At 42.8% G+C, this 23,971-nt stretch overlaps 1 long non-coding RNA gene across 1 annotated transcript in view; it reads right to left on the bottom strand.

Annotated features, from left to right (window-relative positions):
• Positions 1-23,209, bottom strand: part of LOC134398002 (uncharacterized) — a 38,443-nt gene extending 15,234 nt beyond the window's left edge. Inside the window, exon 1 of the long non-coding RNA XR_010025395.1 lies at positions 23,049-23,209. This is a non-coding gene — a long non-coding RNA (uncharacterized LOC134398002). The remainder of the gene's footprint in view (positions 1-23,048) is intronic.
• Positions 23,210-23,971: the final 762 nt, after the last annotated feature.

The following is a 23,971-nucleotide window of genomic DNA, read 5'->3' as shown; positions in this document are numbered from 1 at the left end:
AGCCCACGCTCCTCCCCACCTGGCCTTTCACCCAAGAAAATCTGGGTAGTTGGGAAAGTCTGTTGCTACTGTCCAAGGGCTCTCTGTGCGGCTGTGCCCAATGGCACATGCTCCCTGCACCCAGGTGTTCCCTCAGGAAAGACTGGGAAGGAGGAATGTTGGACACCATTGCCCAGAGGTGTTCCATGCATTTTTGGGAAGTAACACCCAACAGGGCAAGCTTCTCCCACATCCAGCCTTCCTTTCCTCCCAGAAAGACCAGTGGTGAGGGTGCTGGTGACCTCAATTTCTGGCCAGAGTTTTTTCACCCCTTTTCATACTCATATTTGATTGAAGGGTAACTTCTTTGGGGTCTGGTTCTCAAAGGAACCAAGCCTTCATTCATCATTAAACAACTTAGCCATAATGATCCTGTTCAGATGACATGCTAAACCACGGTGGTTAAGTATTTTGAGCTAAACATTATGACTTAGCATGTCATGTGAACCATTCCTAACCATGGTGGCTACATAACCACAGTTTAAACATGAGGTAATTCCTATCTAGTGACACTTAGGGCTTTGCTAGACCTACCGCCTAATCCGGGCGGGAGGAGCGGCGAGCCCGTGCTACAAGTAGCATGGGCTGTCGCGCCTGGCTAGACATGGACACGATGGGGGAAAGCAAAGCCCCATCACGTCCGCCATTTTTTTTTAAAGGGGCCAGACACAGGAACGCTCCTGTGCTTAGGTAAGGCCCTTTTTTAAAAACACAAAACCCCAAAACCTTCTCCCCGCTCCCCCGTCCCTGACCATGAGTCGTCCCCCCTCTCCCGCTGGCTTTGTTTCCCCCCCATCCCCACCAGCTCCGTTGCCCGCCCACCAGCTCCCTTCCTGCCTCCGATCTTCCTCCCCCACTTCCCCCTGGCTCCGATCTCCCCCCCCCCACCTCCCTCGGGCTCTGATCTCCCTCCCACCTCCCCCAGGCTCTGCTGCTTGTCCCAGCTACTCACGAGTAAGCGCGGTAGCCGGGAAAAGCGATGGAACAAGCTAGATGCCCGCAGTCTCGGGCTCAGCCAAATCCCGGGCCAAAAGAGGTTCCGGTTAGCCCGGGCCGAAGGAGGTTTCAGCCCTGCCTGAGCCCGGGATCCCCTGTGCGTCATCTGGATGCACAGGGGCCGGGCCGGGGCTCGTACCGGGCTACCCCGTTGTCTAGGAAAGCCCCCAGTCTACTGTAATCTGACCTACATGGGTCTACCTTTAAAGAATGTTCAGTAATTGCAATTGATTCAGAAAGCAGGGAATTACCTGGGAGTCAGTTCCTTGAAGCATATAATGTCAGGTTTACAACATCTTCACAGGCTTCCAATTGGTTTCTGGGCCTAATTTAAAGTGCTGGATTAAAGGTTTGCCTTTTAAAAAAAACTTCTAAAAGTGTAAGAGAGCGGTAGAAGGTTTGTCAGAGGCATTGTTGCCCATGATATTCAATAGCCTTTTCTCCCCTATCTGTTGCTTTTGGTCAAACAGGTTGTGTTGGATTTTCTAAGCACCATTAGAGGTTTTGACAAAATTTTCTTCACCTTGCATATAATCTCTCTCTCTCTCTCTCTCTCTCTCTCTCTCTCTCTCTCTCTCTCTCTCTCTCTCTCTCTCTCTCTCAAAAGAGTCTCTGAGCTCCTCTAAATGAGTGAACTATTGCACACTCATGATTGGGCACCCACAAAAGTTTGCGGGTCTAATAAGCAACATCATGAATGGTCAGTGCCAGATCAATGTGTCAAATCGTTACAAATGTGGAATAAAAAGCAGGATATAAAGCAGTATACGGAATGTGGATTGGGCCCCAAAAGTTATCAGTGCACTTCAATGCTGTTATAAAGCAATAGTGTAGATGTAGTCCAGGATGGCATCCATTGGAAATTCTGTCATGAAAAGAGCCACTTTTAAAGTGGTAATATCTGAAAAAAGTGGGATCTTCTGCCACTAGATGGTGGTGTCTTAATGGAACTGAATGGAGGGGAAGTATTCGATTCAAACCACATGGTTGCCCCTCTCCATCCATGTAATTAAGCCCATAACAATTGTGCCAAAAAGCAGGAAGCACAAATGCCTCGGGTAAGCAATGTGATTTCCCCTTAATGTAAAGAAGTCCTCTATTTCTGATGTTAAATACTGCTAAACTGATTTTATGGTCAGTTCACTTGTTAGTTTTTTGTTTTTTGCTTATTCCCTTCAGCCACTTAGTGTAAGCATTATTAACAGTATAGTTTATTTATTTTGCTGAAAAATTGTCTCTACTCAGGATTGGTATGAGCCAGGAACTCAAAGATCAGAGTCATAACTAATTCCAATATCGAAAGCTTTAAAATGTAGCCTAATAATGTGTCGTTGTCAAGGACTGTCAACTTTAGGAGTTGCCCTTTAATGCTACTCTTGTTTCCAATGTCTGGTCTTTGAAAGCCATTTGGTATGATTATATTCAACCTTCTTTTGATATTTGTTTTTAACTTTTGTATATTGCTTTCAGAATGGTTTTGATACAGACAACTGACTTGACACCACAATCTTATTTATTTATTTCCTACCATTTGGATTAGAAGCCCTTGCATGTTAATCAGAAGTAAGTCTCATTGAGCTCAATGGAGCTTACTCCCAAGTAAGCACTGGAAACACCTAGGATTATACCAGCATAGCAGCTTCTGCAATAGCAGGAATATAGGATTCATCTGCAAAAATAACATCCAAGCCAGCCTTATTATTATTATTATTATTTCTAATTTTGAATATCTGTATTAGAGAGCAATGTGCTATATTTTCCACAGAAGCTAATGCTATTTTTCTTGTCCTGTGGTTTTCAGATAATATCTCTCCAGCTTCAGCAAAAATATCCTTTCAAAAATCACTACTTCTGACATGGAAGTTGTTGATCGTTTTCTGAAAAGAAAATCTATAACGTGACAAAATTGTTGTTCTTATTTCACATTTAAATCACATCTCACTATAAGATTTTTTTCAGCTGTTTGGCTGTTTCCCCCTTCCCCCCACCCGCACCTTGATCAATTTTTTTTACTCAATTTTAGATGTACAGCACTCTCCTAACAGTGTTTACTCCAGTTTATCATGTAATATTGGCAGCCATCATGTGACAATTTATGGAATATCTTCACAACTTAACTATTGTTTTGCTGAGTTGCTGCTGTTATTCAATGAGAAGGGATATTTCTAGAATTAATATGGTTCTTTTCTGACGTTGCAGGAGTCACTTCTTAAGATAAACATGACTTGTTTTTATTGCTTTTATCTTATTGGTTATGATGGAGTCCCAAACATTGGAAGCAATTGTACATGTACCAGGGTTTTTTTAAAGCAAATTTTCCAACTGCACAAATATCCTGTCACACACACACACACCCCTCGCTGCCCCCGCCCAAGCCAAACACATTATTTCTCTTTCATGACTGGACAGATTATCACCAACACTAGTAGCACCTTTAACTTAAAGACAGATTGATAGGGCCATACAGGTACCCAGGAAAAACACCACTGGTTGTCACCTACAGCCCCCAATTGAAACCACTGCAACAGATCATCAGTGAACTCCAACCCATCATCAGCACAGATACTTCTCTCACACAAGCCTTGGGAGGCAGAGCAGTCCTGGCCTACAGACAACCTCCCAACCTGAAGCAGATGCTAACCAGCAATAGGACTCAGGACAGAGACACAGACAGAGGGACCAGACCATGCAATAGACCCAAGTGCCAATTCTGCCCCCACATCTATTCAGGCAACACTGTCACAGGACCGAACAACATCAGTCACACCATCAAGGGCTCTTTCACCTGCATCCTTATATAATTTGTATTACATGTCATCCCTGACTTTGTCTATTGTTAAGTTCTTAATAAACACATACACATAACATGTGTCCTTTTTCCACCACTTTTTTCAACTGCACATTATCAGATTTCCAACTGCACATTTTTCCCCAACTGCACATTTTGTGTCCAACGGCACACTAAAAAAAAACCCTGACATGAGCAAAATCTGAATCAAAGACAATAGAGCTGTCATTCCCAGCTTTGTGATTTGCCCATGTGGGAGGGTCTTTGCATCTACCAGCAACCCCCAGATGAAGACCAGAGACAGGAAGCAGAAGGTGGAAATGGAGGACAGGCAGAGCTGTAGGTGTGTCTGACAGTTAACAGTGCAACAGAAGGAATACATCGTAATCTGAAGTATGCTTAAAACATCAAGCTGTTGTTACTAGTCTGGCTGTAGAGCCCAGTTTTCTTTTGGGTAACTGTGTGTATATATAAAATATATGGTGGGACAGCAGTTATAACAACCAGGCCTTGCTCACAACCAGTCATTTTGTCTCCCAGTTTATTTCGGATCTGTGTCACTTTTGTATGTGTTTGCCCATAAAACCTCTTTGTCCCATTTTCGCATTAATCTGCACAAAAATTCACATTTAAATAAGTATTTAGATGTTTATTTTTTAAAACGGGACAACAGGGCTTTCTTTGTTGTGGCGCCCTGGTTGTGGAATGCCCTCCCCTTGGAGGCCTGTCTGGCACCGATGCTGGCTTTGTTTTGGAGCCAAGTTAAAATGTGCCTTTTTATCAAGCCTTTGAGGGCTAAATTTGCCTATAGTTTTAATTGTTTTATTGCTTTTAAATTTTCTACTGATTTTAGTTTGATTAATGGTTTAATATGTTTTTTAGCTGTGTACATTATTTATTGTTTTACACTATTGAACTGATTTTATCTGTACGCCGCCCTGAGATCTCAATGATATAGAATGGGATACAAATGTTTTAATAAATAATAAATAAATAAATAAATGTTTTCACAAAATATGTGTTTCTAAGGGCACAATCCTATAACTGTTTAGTTGCTGGGAGTTTTAGGAGTTTTTTTTCTATCTAAACAGAGATAGGATTGTGCTCTAAATGTACTATTTCTCACAACATCTGAGGTCATGGATGGCTATGTGCACTGGTAAAACAGACGTTGCGTATACTTGAGTACTTTTCAAAAGCTACCCTTAATTATCTGGTGTCATGAACCGATGCAATCTGTACAGCAAATTGCAGACCGCATCATCCACCTAGCCAATAAACTACTCTCTGGCCCTGTTGATGACTTAGGGTGGCCAGATGATCTAGTTTACAGAGGACAGTCCTCTGCTTTGGACAGTCCTCTATTTGAAGGTGCCCTCTTATTTAAAGCGATGTCCAGTCCAAGTCTTGTTTAAAGTCAAGGAACCACAAGGAGGGAGCCCACAGGCCTTGAAGTTATCCATAAATACTTAGCACATGGACAGCAGATTGTGCAAGCACATGGGGCAACTAGTCAGGCTTCTCCTCTATGGCAGACTGTATTTTTATTTAAATATTAATATTTCTAAATTTGCACCTACACATAGAAATGTGCATACGACATATTATGCAAATTCATACCCACATTTGTCCTCTTTTTTTTTTTTTTTGGTGATGCGTTTCCTGTTAAGTGGCACCTTAAGCTGACTCCACCTGCCCAACCTGGCCATTGGATTCTCCTGGACAGAAAGTATAAGAGGGTGTTGCGTTCTAGGTAAGCTTTACCTGAGCAACATGGAGCGTCATCACAAGGGGGGGTAATCACATTTCCTTACCGTCACTTCTCCACCTGCGTGTTTGTCCCTCATTACTTCCTCTTTCAAAAGAGGAAATAAACAACGTGCACGTGGTCCATTCAGAAGGCCGTTTTGGTCATGCTGCTTCTCTGCACACAGCAGGAGATAATGGCAACTTCCGTCTCAAAAAATGAGTCAGACTTACTGGGGTGTTTGTTTTTTTTTGTCATGCAAAGAAGGCAAGAAGGTGCAGGAAGTGTGTGGGAGGCAGACGATGTTGTGAGATGGACCCACGAAAATCCGTGAGTGCCCAACAACGAGCGTGCAATAAAACGCTTGTCTGGTGGTGCCCCCATGGGCTTCCTGAACTTTGGTTTATTCCTGTATCCTTTGATTGTACTTTCGTTCTCATATCTGGCTTACTCCTCAATCCTGCCTCCTGGTTTGTCCTTTGGGCCTGACTTACTCTTTGCATCTGATTCCTGGCTTTCTTCCTCAATCTGATACCCTGGGGTACTTCCTGGCTCTTGACTCAGACTGCTGAATAGTATTTTTAAATGCTATTTTTAAAATATAATTTCTTATATAAACTGCAGATGGCAGACATTGTCATGGAAAAGGCATTCCTGTTTCTCTACTGCTAAGGAATTATCATCGTCACCATCATCATCATCCCTTGCAGATTTGAAGAAATCTTAGACAGCACCACCCCTGCCATGCAGCAAGAGGAAGTGACCTACTTCAGGCAACTGCACTATAAGATGAACTTAGATGAAAGCAGCACGGCTTTTTAAACTGTTGGATTTGGGGGGAGGGGGCACTGTGCTGCAGGCAACAAAATCTGGGGCGGGCAGAACTGATCTCATTCCATTAATCATATGGATTTTGGTTATTTAATCAATCAAATTATTAACATTCGCAGGATGAATAAGCTGAGATTTCTTTAATTGAAAGTAACAAGTAAGGCTGCACTGCTTATATATACATAGGCTCCTGCACATGTAGGCAAGATAACCTGCAGTCTTTTGCCTACTGCCTCTGATTGCAAGCTACCGATAGCATGTTACCAAGCCTACATGCTTTGGAGTCTGCACACATGGTTGGACAACTATATGTGACTCCCTGTGTGTGAAGCCAGGCCCAGGGATGGGGAACTGCTAGCAATATGTTGGGTGAGTGCAATTGTGCTGCCACATGACATGGTCAGTGTACATGCATTTAGAAACTCCGGAAGTGATATGGGTTGTATTCCTAAGCTCCATTGAATACAGTTGCGCTTACTTCTGAGTATATATGCATAGATTGCACTGTAAATCTCAGTAATTTAAAAGTGTGATTTTTCTCTCTGGCTGAAGCTCAGAAGGACATGTTCATACAAGCACTGGAATGCTGTTTCCCAGCTAAGAAAGTTGGGGGGGGGGTTTTGATCCTGTTTCCTTCATTCTATCTGTGAAAGGGACTCTGGTCCCATAGAGTCTTCTGCTTTGAAAGAGAGGAAGGAAGTGATCTTCTCCAATTTTTACTTTCCCCTTTGCAGAGATCTCCCAACCTCTGCAGCATTTGTTTGGGATGCAGGAAGGAGAGGAGATCAGAGTGGTGGGAGCATTCCATTATCTGCTGAGGTAACACACCCACCAATGGAGTATTAAAGCTCCATCACACCAGGGGTTAACACGCTCCCTACCGTCGCTTCTCTGCCCGTGTTTTCATTCCTCAGTTACTTCCTTTTTTCAAAAGAGGAGGTACACAAGGCGCACGAGGCCCATTAAGTCCGCTGTTCTAATGGTGCTGCTTCTCATGCACACAGCAGGAGAGAGCAGCAATTCCGAGTTTAAAAAAATATCTGACTTAATGAGGAGTTTTTTTGTCACACAAGGAAGGCCAGAAGGGGCAGAAGGCACGCAGGAGGCAGACGACATCATGTGAGGGACTTGAGAAAACTCCATGAGTGCCCAGTAATGAGCATGCAATAAAATGCTCATCAGAAGGAGCTTTTAGTTAGGCATCAAGCCATAATGTTTAGAAGTCCACCCTGTGTTTTTTCTAGTGGTTCTCAAACTTGAAACTGGAGCAGTCCCTACCCACACTTTACTTAGGACTTTCCCTCTCCGCACAAGGTAGACCTGGTCTGGCAAGCATGAAAGATTATGATAGGCTCCAAGTACATGTTGACCCTAAAGTTGTTTCTATTATAACATACTCTACTTAGAGCACTTTCTTGCATATTCCAAGGTCCCTGAAGATACTTACAAAAATATTCAGCTTGGAAAAAATTAGGCTAAGGGGAGACCTGATGGAGGTTACAAAATCGTGCATGCATGGTGTGGAGAATGTGGATAGGGAGACATTTTTCTCCCTCTCCCATAATACTAGAACCCAGGGTCCTCCCATGAAGCTGATTTATGGGAGATTCAGTACAGATAAAAGAAAGGATTGTTCACACATGGCTTAGCTAAACTATGGAATTCGCTACCACAAAATGTGGTGATCGCCAACAATTCGGATGGCTTTAAAAGAGGGTTGGATACATTCTTGGAGGAGAAGGCTATCAATGGCTACTAGTCCTGATGGCTCAGTGAAACCTCCAGTATCAGAAGCAGTAAGTCTGTATACTAGTTAGTGGGAATTGTGGGTGGGAGGGTGTTATTGCACTGTGTCCTGCTTATGGGTTCCTAGTCAACAGCTGGTTGGCCACTGTGTGAACAGAGTGTTGGACTAGATGGACCCTTGGTCTGCTCCAGCATGGCGTATCTTAAGTTCTTATTCAAGGTGTTAAGATAGTGCTGTTCTTAGATGCAAGTGAACATCCTGTTGCTGCATTTTTGTATTTGTTTTCTGTGCTCCCTATACTATGTCTGGGCAACTAGTCTTCCATTATTGGAGTTTAAGCTAACTGATCAACCGAGGAGAGGCCATTATGCAGTTACAAAAATATGTAATGGGGGAAAATGGGAATTAATTGGAAAAGTCTGCACTGCAATCGCACAAGGGGCTTTACAAATAATTTTTAAACACACACCAATCAATGTTCCTGGGAAACACATTCATTATACCGAGCTGGCAGAGGTTTCACTTCTGCGACAATCCTTTTTATTAATGCTAATGTGCATCTGCAATAGGTGGCAATATCAGAATGGACAGACTTTTTGTGGCGCTTTCGTCAGTTTGCCTTCTTCGTAGCTATCAGAATGGAAATCAAAGGCAGTGAAGGAATGTTGATTGGCTCTCCCGTATGAAGGGCTGGTCGGCACTTAGGCTGCGGCACCATTAATGCCATTTCCAGAACCATACTGAACATTAAATCAATATTGATGTGCTTATGAATGCCATGTGGAAGTCGCATCGAAAAAGGAGAAAGGCACGCTTTGAAAAAGAAAGCACTACTTACACTGAAGCCATAATGAATAAAAAGAAATAATGACAATAAATAATGGGAAAGTACGTAACACAGCTGTAACCATAGTAACATGACCAAATGAATAATTCACCATGAGTAATATACTTGATGAATCCTTGGCAATTTTTCTGCTTCACAAATGTATGCTAGCAGTTTGTGATTTCCTCCATACACTGAGGGCACATTCTGCTGGGATGTTCTCCTATACAAGCCCCTTGAAATGAATGTCTAATAGGGCTGGTGCAGGAAATGTTCATAACCCTTACATTTGCCTTAATTTATGGAATTCAGTGCCACTGGATAAAGTGATGGCTACTATGTTACATGGCCTTAAAAAGCAGATTAGTCAAATTCGTGGAGGACAATATGGTCTTTCAGTGTCTAGGGTGAGATCTATACTAATGGTTTACAATGTTAAGGAAGGGTTGTGATAACTTATTGGGTCACATGATGCTATGGTTCATACATTTTATCGTGGTTGTATTTTCCTTCCTTCTTTCGTTGTATTTCTTCTGTTGTGATGTTTAAATAGCATTGCAAGTGTTCCTATGTGCCCCCTTACGTTGTAATAGTTGTGTCTCACTGACTTTGGAATGGTCAATTGTCAGCCAATCGCTTTCCTGAGGGCGTGGATACTTCCTTTCGGCACCTAAAACTAGTGCACTATAAGCTCCAAAGGGCTTGAGGGAGGAAATTTTAAAAAATCATAGCAAATCAACGGATGACCCAATCTGATTACAATTTGGTATGCCGAAAGCCTTCATTAAGACCTGCCACTGTGCCCATTTTGAACTCTTTATCTAAAACTGACCCAATTGTAAGCATTTGTTTACATTCCATTAAAAAAACCATAAAAAATCAACGGATGACCCAATCTGATCAAATTTAGTATGCTGAAAGCCCTCCTTAATAGCTATCACTGTGCCAATTTTTTACTCTTTATCTTTAAAACTGACGCAGATATAAGCATTTGTTTAATTTCCATTTTTAAAAAAAAATCAATGCGGGGTGGGTGGGGAGGCGAAGCCAAGAGATCAGGAAGTGGGCAGAGCAAAGGGACCAGCAACTAAGAGGAAGTACAAGCTACAGCGATAAAACAAACAGTGTGTCCTGCTCTAATCAATGAATACCAGGAAAGCAAAAGGTTAGTAACGCGACATTATTGGAGTGTGCCCCGTGACGTTTAAAAACGACACAAATTAAAACTTTTCCAGTGGTAGGAAAAAACGTAATAAGCAATAGTGTAGAAGATTATTAGGTAAATGGGGTCTTCATATTCAGAGGCACTATTAGTATCCTATGCACGTTCGGGAAGTGGTGCCTTACCTGGCCTATGCCTCAGGAAGGACTTGCGCCAGATCTGCAACAAGCAGGATATAACACTTTGAAAACATTTTGAAAACTGTATCTGGAGTGTGTCCTGGGCCATAGCTAGACCTAAGGTTTATCCCTGGATCATCCAGGGGTCAAACCTGATCATCTAGGTGACATACAGGGGATCCAGTGCTCAGGCAGGGGCGAAACCTGGATGATCCCAGGATAAACCTTAGGTCTAGCTGTGGCCCTGGTCACCAACAGTTGTCACTACTGTTATAAACCATTTTAAAGCAGTAGTGCAGGTCCTGCCCAGGATCTACACTAGTGCTTTTTATTAGTATTGAAGCACATTGATAACTGTTGGGGCACATTATGTATTCCATATACCACTTTTCTAGTGTTATTTCCCACTTTGTAGTCCATATTATCCAAAATACTGCAACAGATGTCATTGTGGGTTCTATTAGGAATAAATACACAAGAGGGATATAGCATCACCATGATGGGATTGTATCGATATGGCAAGAGGTGTAGATCTGGCCCAGGTGGGTAACAGAATCATCACCAGTGCCTGAAGATGGCCCATAGGTGTACACAACATGTTTCATTAGGGTTTGCACCCAAGGATTTTTTTTAAAGGTGGACATTTATTGAATACTCAGTCATAAAGGACATTACTTTTATTCATTTATTTAGTAAACACTGTAGACACTGATGCCCTACTCTGCATTCAGCTTCCCTGACCATGGGAGGGCCATTGCAGGTGAGGGTTGTAATGAAGAGGAGCTTACAAGGTGATATTAGCCTTCGGGGAAGGGGCTCCTGGCCTCTTTGAAGTATGGCTCCCAGCATAGAGGCTCCCACCAGATCAATTCCTTTTTGCTCCTGCTGGTGGAAGCAACAGTGCAGTTCTTTGGCACAGTGGTGCAGCAGCCAGAGGGCAACCAGAGGACCGTTCCTACTGCGTCTGGATCCCCCTCTGGAACCCTACTCATTGCCCCCCTCAATTCATGCTTATTGCTTGAGACATTAGGGTGTGCCTGGGCATGCCCAGCACAGCCCTTGTGCATGCCTATGAGATGGCCCATGTACTTTTCCAGAAGTAGCGGGGGGGAAACCCTTAGCGATGACAAGCCAAAACAACCCAGGGGTCCGGTGGAGCATATTGGTGCATGCCAGGCACCATTTGCCTCTTTACCCAACCAGGTGTGCATTGTTGTGTAATCCCAAGCTGAGCAGCATGGCTTGTTGGAGGGGGAAACAACCCTCAAATAAACTATAGGTTGTTGATGGGTTATGAAAGTGGTTTGAAAATGTTATATGGAATGTGTCATGGGCCCCAACAGTTATCAGTGCACTTCAATACTGTTATAAAGCAGTAGTGTAAGTCCTTCCATGGTGTGTCCCTTCTATAGACAGGATTTGTTAGCAAATTATTTGACCTAAATTCATTGAGATTTGTTGACTTAGATTTTCTGCTCCTCAGCCTCGGAATTTACAGGTGAATTATGAATATCTTCCACTGTTGCTAAAAGAAAGAGTAAAAGATGAAGCTCTGGAGTTTGTTGTATTAAAGAGCTCCTCTTAGAGGAAGTGCTCGTGATGGAAGTAAAAAGCACTCAGATATATTTGTCAATACAAATGTTACTGTCTTAGATTGTTATTGATCTACTGAAACTGCCACTTTCATGGTGCAAGTCTGTTCAAAAGAGGAATTCAGGCTGACTCGAGTTAGATTCACATTACTACTTTTTTGTCTTCAATTTGTTCAGGCTTCCTTTCCTATCCCTATGTGGATTAAATATGTCTGTACAAAGAGATGGATGAGAAATTCACTGCATGAAGTTGTTGTTGTTTGTGGATTTATCCAATTTGCACTTCCCGAGCCTTGAAGCAATTCAGGACAAAATTGCATTCCAAAGTCCACATTTTTGTGAGCTCTCCAGTACAGCTGATCTGTTTGGGAAATGCACATATAAAATGAGCATATTAGGGGGAAATGTGCAAAAAAAATATGTGTATATTTGAGAAATTGGCATGCAAAATACACATTATATCAGTATAACAGGCTGGGGGTGGTGTGTGGGTCACAACAGTTGGGGACACCATTACCTTGGATGTAAACCTTCCTCCATCCTCTAACGCTGGTTGGTCCAGCCTTAAGAGTGGCCATGTGTCCTAATTTACAGACGACAATCCTCTGTTTGAAGGTGACCTCAAACTGAAGGATTGTCTACTCCAGACCAACTGGTTTAAAGAAAAACAATCATTAAAGGGGGGAAACAAGGAAGGACCTTGAAATTTCCTGTCAACAACTTCGACACCAGACAGAGCAGGCCCACCGCTCACAGCCTTGCCTACTATGGTATTGTATTTCTATTTAAAGTATAGTAAATGTGCATCTATGTATATAAATTAGCTTATGCAAATGGATGTCCTCTTTTGTCCTCTTATTAGTGATGTGTAAGTGGCCACCGTCCTTCACGGAGGAGGACCGCCAGAGCAGGGTGAGTCATGGGCCTGTAGGGTGGATTCCTGCATTGAGCAGGGGGTTAGACTCAATGGCCTTTTAGGCCCCTTCCAACTCTACTATTCTATGATTCTATGTAGGCCTCTGTGCCCCCAGTCTGTCATAATGACAGGGAGCATCTTGGTTTTAGTATTACTAGAGCTTGGGCCATTTTCACTATTCTCTTCACTGCCCTTTTGAACTAAAGATGAGATGCTGAACCTGCTACTTACTTGTCCTTCACATCCAAATCCCACATGGTTTTACAATCCACCAATGCAAACAAGTCAGAGGATTACAACACCAGGTTGTAAAGAACTTGGGTGGCCTGTCTTTCTATATCTGCTTTTAAAGTTTAAATGGATACTGTTGTTTTATACTGTTTTTATATTTTTGATGGTTTTAAATTTTGTATACTTTTTAATGTTCATTGTTTTTAACCTTTGTAAACTGCCCAGAGAGCTTCGGCTATGGGGCGGTATATAAATTTAATAAATAAATACATAAATTTAATAATAAATAATCCACCACTTTACTCCACAAATAAGGATCTTTGTCCCAACAGATAAGTTACACACACACACACACACACACACACACACACACACAGAGAGAGAGAGAGAGAGAGAGAGAGAGAGAGAGAGAGAGAGAGATTTCATTTTATTTTAATAGAAAAAGCATTGTGTTTATTAGCTTCATTAGCGGTTAAGCTTTTGGCTGGCTTAAGAAAATACTGTAAAAAAAAATTGACTGACCTAAATTCCTTGTGGGATAGATTTCCCCACCCCGGCTTTCTATTGCACAGACATACAGAAGGCCACCGTGGGTTTTGCACTTGGCACACTGAATAGTGATTATAGATTGAATTACGTGAACTGCAAACTGATTGGTTTTACATCTACTGAATTCCTTTGCTACGGCTGCCACCCCTGATCAACCCAGAGTTGGTTAGAGAGTACAACCTTCCGTTGCTTAGCAATTGAAACTTGCTTCATCCTCTTTGTCTGGGTTAAAGTTGCCAGAATCAAAGTGGGACATGGCTCCCGTGGTTTTTTGATAGTTATGAATTGGGAGAGGAGTGGGTTCTGGAACATGCTGTGTTATCCACCTTTGTATAACTGCAGCAGAGGAAGCTGACCAGGCATTCTCCATCCACTAGCCCAACCCTTCCATTTTATATCCATCATTTAGCCCTGCCACTATTCGCACTTTAGAGGAGAAGAATGGGGTGGGGAGCTATTCACACATAGGATCCCCTTGTGATTTAGAACCTACGCAATTGTATGAGGATGGACTACTAGAATGACCATTCTGCCACACCCGACAAAGCCTGGGCCTGGGGAGGTAATTGCAGGCGAGGTAAGGGGAGAGACCTGCCCAATTGTTATTGGGTGACTTTGGGTGGTACCACTTGGATGGGAGGGGTTAATGAGTGTCCCATAAATAGGCACTTACCCCTCCCAGATCCACTTTGGGACTTCTAATTTTTCCAGAAAATTTGTTCCATCACATTTATGCATCAGTTTGCATTTTGTTTTTCTTAAAACACCTGCACAAACGTTTATATGCATGTTCATGTAATGCATTTGTAGTTTCGAATGCGTTTTTCAAAATATAAGCATCTTTGTATGCATGTAGCCAAACATATGCATTTCCCCCCCCCACCAAGCGATTTCCTCGGATATAATGCATTTTTGTGCATGCTTTCTCCTACTATACTTATTGTTTCATGTGCAGTTTTCTATTCACAAATTGCACTGCAAAATTCTGAACCGTGTAAATACTGCATGTAACTGCATTCTGGGTTATGTGCAAGTTCAGGAAGTGTTTGGCTCCCTTCCAAAAATGCTCCCACACTATCTGGCACCCAGAATTTATTAATTTAGTACACCCTTATACCACTCTGGGCTGTTCACAAGACAAAACTTAAAACCATAAAATACAACAGCACAGCCAAACCTAATATCAAAATCATATGTTTAAAACATAATAAAACCAGAGTGAAAACCAAGATAAAAGCCAGCAGCAGTGCAATAATCTCAAATGCACTAACACAATTTTAAAACTAGAACACTAAGGGCTTTGCTACACAAGGTTATTAATCCGTTGCATCTACCTTTTTATTATTACACTTATATCCTGCCTTTTTTCCTCTTGCAAAGAACCCAAGGTGGCTTATGTTATTCCTCTCCATTTTATCCTCACAACAACCCTGTGAGGTAGGCTAGGCTGCGAGTCAATGACTGGCCCAAAGTCATCCAGTGAGCTTAATGGCTGAGTGGGAATAAGAACCCGGATCTCCCGAGTCCCAGTCCAACACTCTAATCATTACACCACACTGGCTCTTTTTTGGTTTTGTCACAGAATTGAGATCCAAGCACTACACAAGGAATGTTTCCTTTCCTGCTTTTCAACAACATAACCTCTAGGTGGTAGTGTGGTATAGCAGAATAATGCAAATACAGAAGAGAAAACAGTGTTTTCTTTCATTTTCAGAAATAATACCCCATTTCCCCTGCTCTAAAAAATACTTGTGGGAAATCCTGTTTACAAAAAGAAGCAAAACTTGAGAGTCAGAACCACGAGCAGCATATGATTAGAGGACACTAAATGCCTCATATAGAAAAGCTCTCAAAAGCCTGGAGGGGAGGAACACAATATGCCTGGTAAACCTCTCTGATTCCAGCTGAGATGCTGGCTTGGGCAGAATTTAGCAGCATCCCTAACAATAATATTGTGCGCCTATAGACATCATTGTTACACAACATAGTACAAGAAAAATAATAGGAAACTGGCCCCTACTATGATTTGACTTATGCTGCTCAAACACTAAAACCAATGGAACGCACACAAATAAATGCCCACTGCGGAAAGACTAGCATATATGGAGACTTGGTGATTTCTATCACTTTCTGAATTATATATGACCCGTGGGTGTCTTATCACACATGTGCAGAAGATAGCCAAATAGGACAGGACAGCATCTCTGGATGATTGGTGGAAAAATGCAAAACAGCCACATGAAATTGACTTTTTAAGTTACTCTCTTTTAAAGTGCCATAAATTCAGCCCCAGAAGGAAGAAGACATCTGTTTCCCAAAAGAAGGCATTGTTAATTGCTTGATCGTGACTGTATTTAATCTAATATAGTTAGAACATTTGTGGGGAGGGGAGGCAGAATTCAATATCAGAATCTTAGTTCCTCTTACACTACTGGACACAGCAGAATCCTTGATGCAGCAGATAGGGGTGTTTACAAGAATAACAAGAACATCATCATCTGAAACAGAAATCAAAGGACACAAGTTTAAATGGGACTGATTACGGATTGTCCTAACCAACAAGATAATTAAATCTGTTATCAGTGTAACAAACCAAAAGTGTCTGAAGATAATCTGTGAGAAAGGTAATGATCACACAGAGACTGCTAATGCATTGAACTAGATTACTAGACCAACTTCAATTAGGATAAACAAATGCATGATTGTTGAACGGCAGCAGTAGGGGCAGAAGTCCTGTTGAATATATCAGGGCTGGGGGACCTTCAGCCCGTTGGCTGAATCCAGCATCACTCCTTACAATTCAAGGAGATGGGAAAGGAGCAAAGAGGCTGAGGGCACAGATGCTTCACCCACCTCTTTCCATAGACAACATGGGGCAGATAAAGCCAGCTGCTGAGTGCAATTGTTTTGTGCTTCCCTCTGCAGTGAGAAAGGGGCAGGCTCTGTCTGTGCAGAGAACGGGGGGCAGAGTGATGTCAAAGGTGGGCTGAGAAAGGCCTGCCCGCTTGTGTCATCTGGCCCCCGGATTGGTCCTAGGAGACAAATATACCTGCACATGGTTGCTAATCTTACCTCACTGAGAACTATATGAATTATAAACTGGTGGGTATCATCCATCCCGTTATGTATGAAGAGAACAGGATGCAGAGACTTTCTACATGTGGAGAACTGTGAGAAGCAAGGGACATCATAATTGAATATCAAATACATTTCCAACCAGCCACATACCACAAGTGAAAAGGGCCTCCCTTCAGGCATCAGATGCTTCATCTCTGGCCATGGTGAATGGCCACTGATGCACTGATCTTGATGCACAAGGATGCTAAGGTGAAAGAAACCAGTCCTTCTGGTACCTGAGTCCCAAACGTCATCCATCAGGGTGACCAAAGCTGTTTCGGTGCGAAACACAAGCTAGAATCAAAATTGAAATGGTCTAGAACAGGGATGGGCAACTTGTGGCCCTCTAGATGTTGTTGGACTGCAAGTCCTATCAGCGCTACCCAACGTAGCCAATGGAGAGGCATGATGGGTGTTGAATCCAACAACATCTGGAGGGCCACAAATTGCTCACTTCTGATCTTAAAAAACAGTGAACCTGTTCAGAAGACAAAACAGCCTTAACTACCATGGTTTAAGATGTCTTCTGAACAGGGCCACCACTGGTCAAGAGTGTCTGGAGCTGCACGACAACCACCTGCTCAAGCACCCTGCCTAAGAAGGATGGATTTATGATGGGCCAGAAATCTGATTAACCCTCAGAGTCCAGAGTAGTGTTGTTTTTAGGAATGGCTTCACAACCACATCTTTTAAGCAAACAAATTACTCCCTTTCTCAAAAAGACATGTTTAACTCCCTGGACACAGCTGGTAAAGCCAACTTTGCTTGATAACCTGAGCCATTGTGGAATGGTTGAATACAGTATATAGCTTTGCTTCTTCTTTTTTGCTTTTTGCTTTTATGATCCATGGTTGGAAAAACTAGTCTAGAATTCATACACTTAAAAAAAAAAACACAAATGACTAAGGAAGTATGAAAAAAGTGATGGTGTTTTGTTGTTCTGTGCTATAAATACTCATAAACTCATCTCCCTTCTCCTCTACAAATTCTTTCATGCCGCCGTGTGGTAGCTGCTGAAGCTTTAAGGCTGAGCTAGCCATTATCTCTGGAAATGTGGGTTTTGACAAGATAACAGGACTGCAAGGATGACAGCATTTACAGAGAAGGATCAGTGGCAAAAGGGATGCCTAATCCCACCAAGCCTGCTGAGTCAAGACCAGAAATGCCCCTCCCCCCCCGCCCCCGTTTGGAGCATAACTGAGGAAGAAAATACATTCAAAGAGCCTGTGAGGAATTTGAAAAGGAAGGAATGGTGGAAGGGAAATTTAAGCACCCCTTTCTGCCTCCAGGTTCCACTTTGACAACACTGGCCCTATACAGGCATTTGCCTGCAATGTGGATATCGTTAAAGTGTAGGGAGGGAGATGTGTGAGCATGTGCACTGTACCACCCCCAAATGTACCTGGTCTCCAGCTACATCTAATATCTGAACTGGGCCTTGTGAGCACATTCACCTTATCAGGGTTCCAGAACATGGGAGCTTGTAAGCATGTTCAGCTAAGTCCCTCTTCAGATGTTTGCACTCAATGCGTAAAGAGCTTTAACATAGCTGGGGGTGTTTGGGAGGGCTGCAGAGCTGCTCACATACATCCTGTACCCACTTTAGGTGGAGCAATGTTGCAGGTAAATGCCTGCATAGGGCTACTGTTATGAGGAAAACATGGGGTTCCTCTCATAACATCTAGCTTCACCCTTAGAGGTGCAACAGTCAAGGCTGCCATTTTTCTCAGGTCTCATTGGCCCAGCACTGTTCCACACTCTTGGTTTGTTCCTTTAGGTTTAACTGCCTTAAAGGTGCTTTGGGACAGTGGAGGCTGGTGGCTCCGATGTCAGTGGGGTGATAAATCCACTCCAGGTTTCAGTCAGAAATCCAAAGGAGTTATCCAACGTGCAAAACAACTTTAGAGTTCTGACTGATTCTTACTGAAACCTGGAGCGGATTCACCACCCCAGTGACATTGGAACCGCCAGCCTTTACTGGTTTGGGGGAAGACACCTTGAACACAGCTGTGCAGATTGTAAAGAGCTGGTGCCCAACCCATTGTGAGAGTTGTTTATCAAATCACCCTCCAAGGAGGTCAGGGTAGCATAAATGGGGTTTACCCTCACAGCAACCTTGAGAGGTAGCTTAGAATGAGAGCCAATGACTGGACCAAGGTCACCCAGGCAACTCAGGAAGCTGCTGTGTACTAAGGCCATTTCTACACCAGCCCAAAAATCTGGGCTGGTCACAGCTGAGTCCCTGTGAGTTCAAATGACGCACAGGGTCTCCCCGGAGGAAGGAGGGATGAGAATGGATTTTCCCAAGGATAAATACCCCCTGGGAAAACCTGATTCTTCCTGCAGTCTCGGGATCATCCTGAGACCGCGGGAGATGTGGCTGCTCATCCCGGCTTCTTCCCTCCTCCCTGTGAGTAGCGGGGATCAGTAGAGGGAAGGAACCGGGCCGGGAGGAATCGTGGGGGTCGGGTTTTGGGTTTCTTTTAACTTACATTTAGTTGGAGCGCAAGTGCGCTCATCTCCTTTTAAAAAAAACCTCGGCGGGCACAACACCCTCCTTCCTCCCAGGATGTTGCGCCCGCATGTGGACTAAGCAGAGGATCTCACAATCAGGATATCAAGAGATCCTCCCCCTGCCAAAGTAAGACTACTGGACCATTTAGGTCACTATGCCTACACTGACTGGCAGCAACTCTCCAAGTTGTGTCTGGAGACATTGCAGATTGAATCTGGGACCTCTCACATGTGAAACATGTACTCTACCACTGAGCTACAGACCTGCCCCTTGAGCTTCATGTCATAGTAGGGATTTGAACACAGATCTCATTTAGCTGCTATTAGCTCTCCTCTGCCTCATACTGGCTGGATATACTTCTAGCCCATGTGAGAAAACCATGAAGCAGGGACTGACAAGCACATGTGCCAAGGTCCAGGTTGTGGAAACACACTGCCGCTGTGCTGCGTCATGGTCTAATTCTGGGACCCTTAATAAACCTTGGCATATATATCTACCACATGGCTGGTTGTGTATCAAGTGCAGCAACTCCTTTTCTACACTATTGTGCTGATGTTCCTTCATTTTACATGTACTAATAACTTCCATTATGCTAGCATCCCTCTCCTGGGTGATGTAGCTTAGTAGTAAAGCACATACTTTGCATTTTTTTAAAAAAAATGTTTTTACTATTTTATTGCTTTTAGTTTTTATTGTTTAAAATTGTTGTACACTGCCTTGAAGGCTTTTAGCAGTTAAGGAGTTATTCCCAGTTGTACTCCATGACCCCCTACCAAAGGAAGTGTGGCAGGTGGCTACCAGGAAGAGGGCCTTTTCTGCAGTGGCACCACAGCTGTGGAATGAGCTCTCTAGACAGATCTGTCTGGCACCTATGTTGTGCTCCTTTCAGCAACAGGTGAAGACCTTTTTATTTTCCCAGCATTTTTGTGTTCTAGTTATTTAGCGCTGCTGTTTTAAATCTGTATTTTAAATCTCCATGTTCCGGCTGGGTTTTATTCTGGTTGTACTTTGATATTGTAGTTTTAAGCTTTTATATTTTACACTGTTTTACACTGTACCTTGAGGTTTTAGTTTTTGTGAACCACCCAGAGAACTTCTGCTATGGGGCAGTATAGAATCATAATCATAATCATAATAATATACTTGCACATTCAATCCCTGGCATCTCCAGGAAGCACCAGGAAAGGCTCCTGCCTGAAATCTAACAGAGTCATTGCCAGTCAGTTGAGACAATACTTAACTAGAAAAACTAATATTTTGGCTCAGTATAATACAGCCTCCTATAGTCTCAATAGATTGCTGAGCAGAACTCTGAATCCCTTCGAAGCTGTCCGCACTATTGCAGTAAGAACAGCTTGTTATCTATAAAATTCTGTCAGATTAGGGTGTGTCGTTGTACCTCACCCCTCCACTCCGCCAAAAAGTTTAATATGTTTCCTGGGCTGATTTATTTGTTTATTTATTTAGACAGAACTGAGTTGCTGCTCGAAGCAAAGTTTAATAAGAGCATTAAGCAGCAAAATTATTTAAAAGCAGATCTTTTATGTAAAACAATTTGCTTTGAGAAGATCTTGTTTTGTTAACATAACTTCAACTGCATTATGCTCCAGCACTGCTGTTTTGTGCTGCAATTAAGCGCTGATCACATTACATGAGAGATTATACTATCCTATTTACAGTAAATAGCTTAAAGTAGAGGGGAAACAGGAAAGGCTCTGTTCATGAATGATTTACACTCGGCTTCTTCTCGGGGTTTTGCATTATTCAAATAACAAGAAACTGTGCTTAGAATACTAACAACTTCTTGTAATTTACTGTATGCAGTAGGAGGCACACTGGCTTCCCAAATTGTCATTTAATATCCGGAAGCATCACAGAAGAAATTCTCCTGCTTGGCTTGCCACTTCTTAAGTGTATTCTTATTATGACTGTAGCAAACTGGGATGCAAATGAAACAAAACATACAATTATGTAAAACTGCTGCCCTCGACTAACAGGTTGGGGAAAAGGCCAAGGAACATCTCTCTTTCCAAGAGCCAACAAAAACCGTCTCATAACCTATTTAGCAGGGCAAATCTTTCCTTTCTTTTTTTAAACTCCAAAAGCCACGCTTGGGAGCGAGCATCAAAGAAGATTTGCCCCCACAGAAAACCAAAGACGGTGGCTGGGTTCTCACAACACACTAATTCACCATATTAGGGTGACCATATGAAAAGGAGGACAGGGCTCCTGTATCTTTAACAGTTGCATAGAAAAGGGAATTTCAGCAGGTGTCATTTGTACATATGGAGAACCTGGTGAAATTCCCTCTTCATCACAACAGTTAAAGCCACAGGTGTCCTGCCCTCTTTTAAATCTGGTCACTCTAGTATAGCTCCTGCACTTTAACTGTTGTAATGATGAGGGAATTTCACAATGTTCTCCATATACACAAATGATACCTGCTGAAATTCCCTTTTCTTTGTAACTGTTAAAGATACAGGAGCCCTGTCCTCCTTTTCATATGGTCACCCTATCTGGTAACGATATACAAAATTGCCTTAAAAGAAGTGAAGACAATATATGTTAAACCTGGAAAGAATTTGGACACTATTTTAACAACTAGTAATGCCAGACCTTTTTGGCAAGTTTGATCACCTTCTATTGTCCAGACCCCAGCCTTACAACCATAGAATCACAGGGTTGGAAGGTACCCTCAGAGGACATCCAGATTAACCCCTAAATTTGCCACAATACAATCTAAATATCTACAGCAGAAAATGTCTCTGTAAGTATTTATTAAACATTATTTGATAATGCTTATATTCATCATAGCAAAATCCCTGGGCCAGATCGACACCAAGCAGGATATGACACTTTGAAAATGGTATCTGGAGTGTGTCCTGGGCCCCAACCATTGTCACTACTTGTTATAAACTGTTTTAAAGCAGCAGTGCAGATCCTGCCCTGCTATCCCAAGTTTTTATCAATTCTTATGTCTGAAGTATACAAGTCTTTCCCTTGGTGACTGACTGTATAAACCAGCCTTCCTCCACTTGCTGCCCTCCAGATGGTTTAGCTTTCAACTCCTGTCAGCCAAAAAAGAGAATGATCAGGAATGCTGGGAGATGCAAAGCAAAACGTCTTGTGGGCACCAGGTTGGCGAAGGCTGGTAGAAGTCCTGTGCTCCATCTAGCTGAGTGGTCTTGCATTGAATGAGCACAAGGGTATATGCGGAGGTGCTTGTTTATCCATGGCTTGCTGGAACCTTGAGCTCTGTATCTAGCGGTGTGGGAAAAGCAAATAACCTTGGGTTGAAACAAATCAATGATCAACAAAGCGAGAGAGTAACACCACAACGTGTTTACAAAGCCTTCTCACTTTATGTTGCTCCTCGGTAATCCTCTTTTTTTTGGGGGGGGGGGGGTCATCTGTTTTTGCCATCACAACCAAAGCAACCTGTGCACGTATAACCAGGGCCCCTGGAAAAGTGACTCTCCCACCAATCAGCTTCCTGGGATGACCCCAGGTTCTAGTATTATGGGAGAAAGAGCACAATGTCCCCCTATCCACATTCTTCACACCATGCATAAATAAAGGCCTGTTCATATGAACCACAGTGACATGAAGATGCTTCCTTGTGATTTCTTTCCATCCTAACAAAATAATGATTAGAAGCCCAGACTCATGTGTCCAGGACTAATCACATGGGTCCTTCCTATTCAATTAGCACTCAGTTGGGGGAATTAGCGGCATCATTAGCCATTCCCATGTGGTTCTGGGGTCCCAAACATAACCACAGCAGTGTGGGAACAAACCCCTGGGAAGCAGCACCTGTGTTTCTGCAATTTATGGACAAGCCTGGAACTCTCCACTGTCTGATGTTGTTTCCTCGTAGCAGGATCTGAGCAGTCTTGAGGCCAAAACAAGGGTGTAGCAGTGCAGAAGCTGGAGATGTGGAACAGTCACCGGTACAAAGACATTTCCAGAGCTGAGGATCTGTCACAACAACTCTAGCTGTAGCTAAACAGGAGCCAAGACAAAGGGGACAGAAAGCTGCTGCTGCTCAACATGGATACCAATTGAGAGCTGTGGTGCCAGAAAAGGTCAAAAGACTATGGGCTCATCTATACCAAGCAGATATTCCACCATGAAAGCGGTATGAAAGCAGTATATAAAAGGCAGGAGCCACACTACTGCTTTATAGTGGTATTGAAGTGTACTGATAACTGTTGGGGCCCATGACACATACCATATACCACTTTCATACCACTTTCATAGTGTTATATCCTGCTAGGTGTAGTTGTGTCATGGGCCCCACAAGTTGTCACTATAAAGCAGTAGTGTAGATCCTGCAGTGCACTTCAATGCCGCCATAAAGCAGTCGTGTGGCTCCTGCCTTTTATATACCGCTTTCATACCACTTTCATAGTGGAATATCCTGCTTGGTGTAGATGAGCCCTGAGAGGTTTTATGCTGGTATAGCCAAACCCTCCATTTCCACAAGTGTGTTTGGGCTTTTTGTGGGGCCTGAGCCCAACCTACCTCACAGGGTTGTTGTTATGAGGATAAAAATGGAGACGAAGAGGATTTTGTATACCACCTTGGGTTCCTTGAGAGGAAAAAAAAAAGGTGGGATATAAATGCAATAAATAAATAAATAAATAAAGTAAATTTATTTCCTGGTCAGCTGGGAGAAAAGGTGTACCTAGTGCCTCCCATCTTGAGAAGTCTCCTTCTCCCAGATAGACCTGGGC

This window comes from Elgaria multicarinata, chromosome 4 (genome assembly GCF_023053635.1).
Source record: "Elgaria multicarinata webbii isolate HBS135686 ecotype San Diego chromosome 4, rElgMul1.1.pri, whole genome shotgun sequence".
Classification (NCBI taxonomy): domain Eukaryota; kingdom Metazoa; phylum Chordata; class Lepidosauria; order Squamata; family Anguidae; genus Elgaria; species Elgaria multicarinata.
Note: the sequence above shows the minus strand (reverse complement) of the source record. Positions and strands in the feature narration are given on the sequence as shown.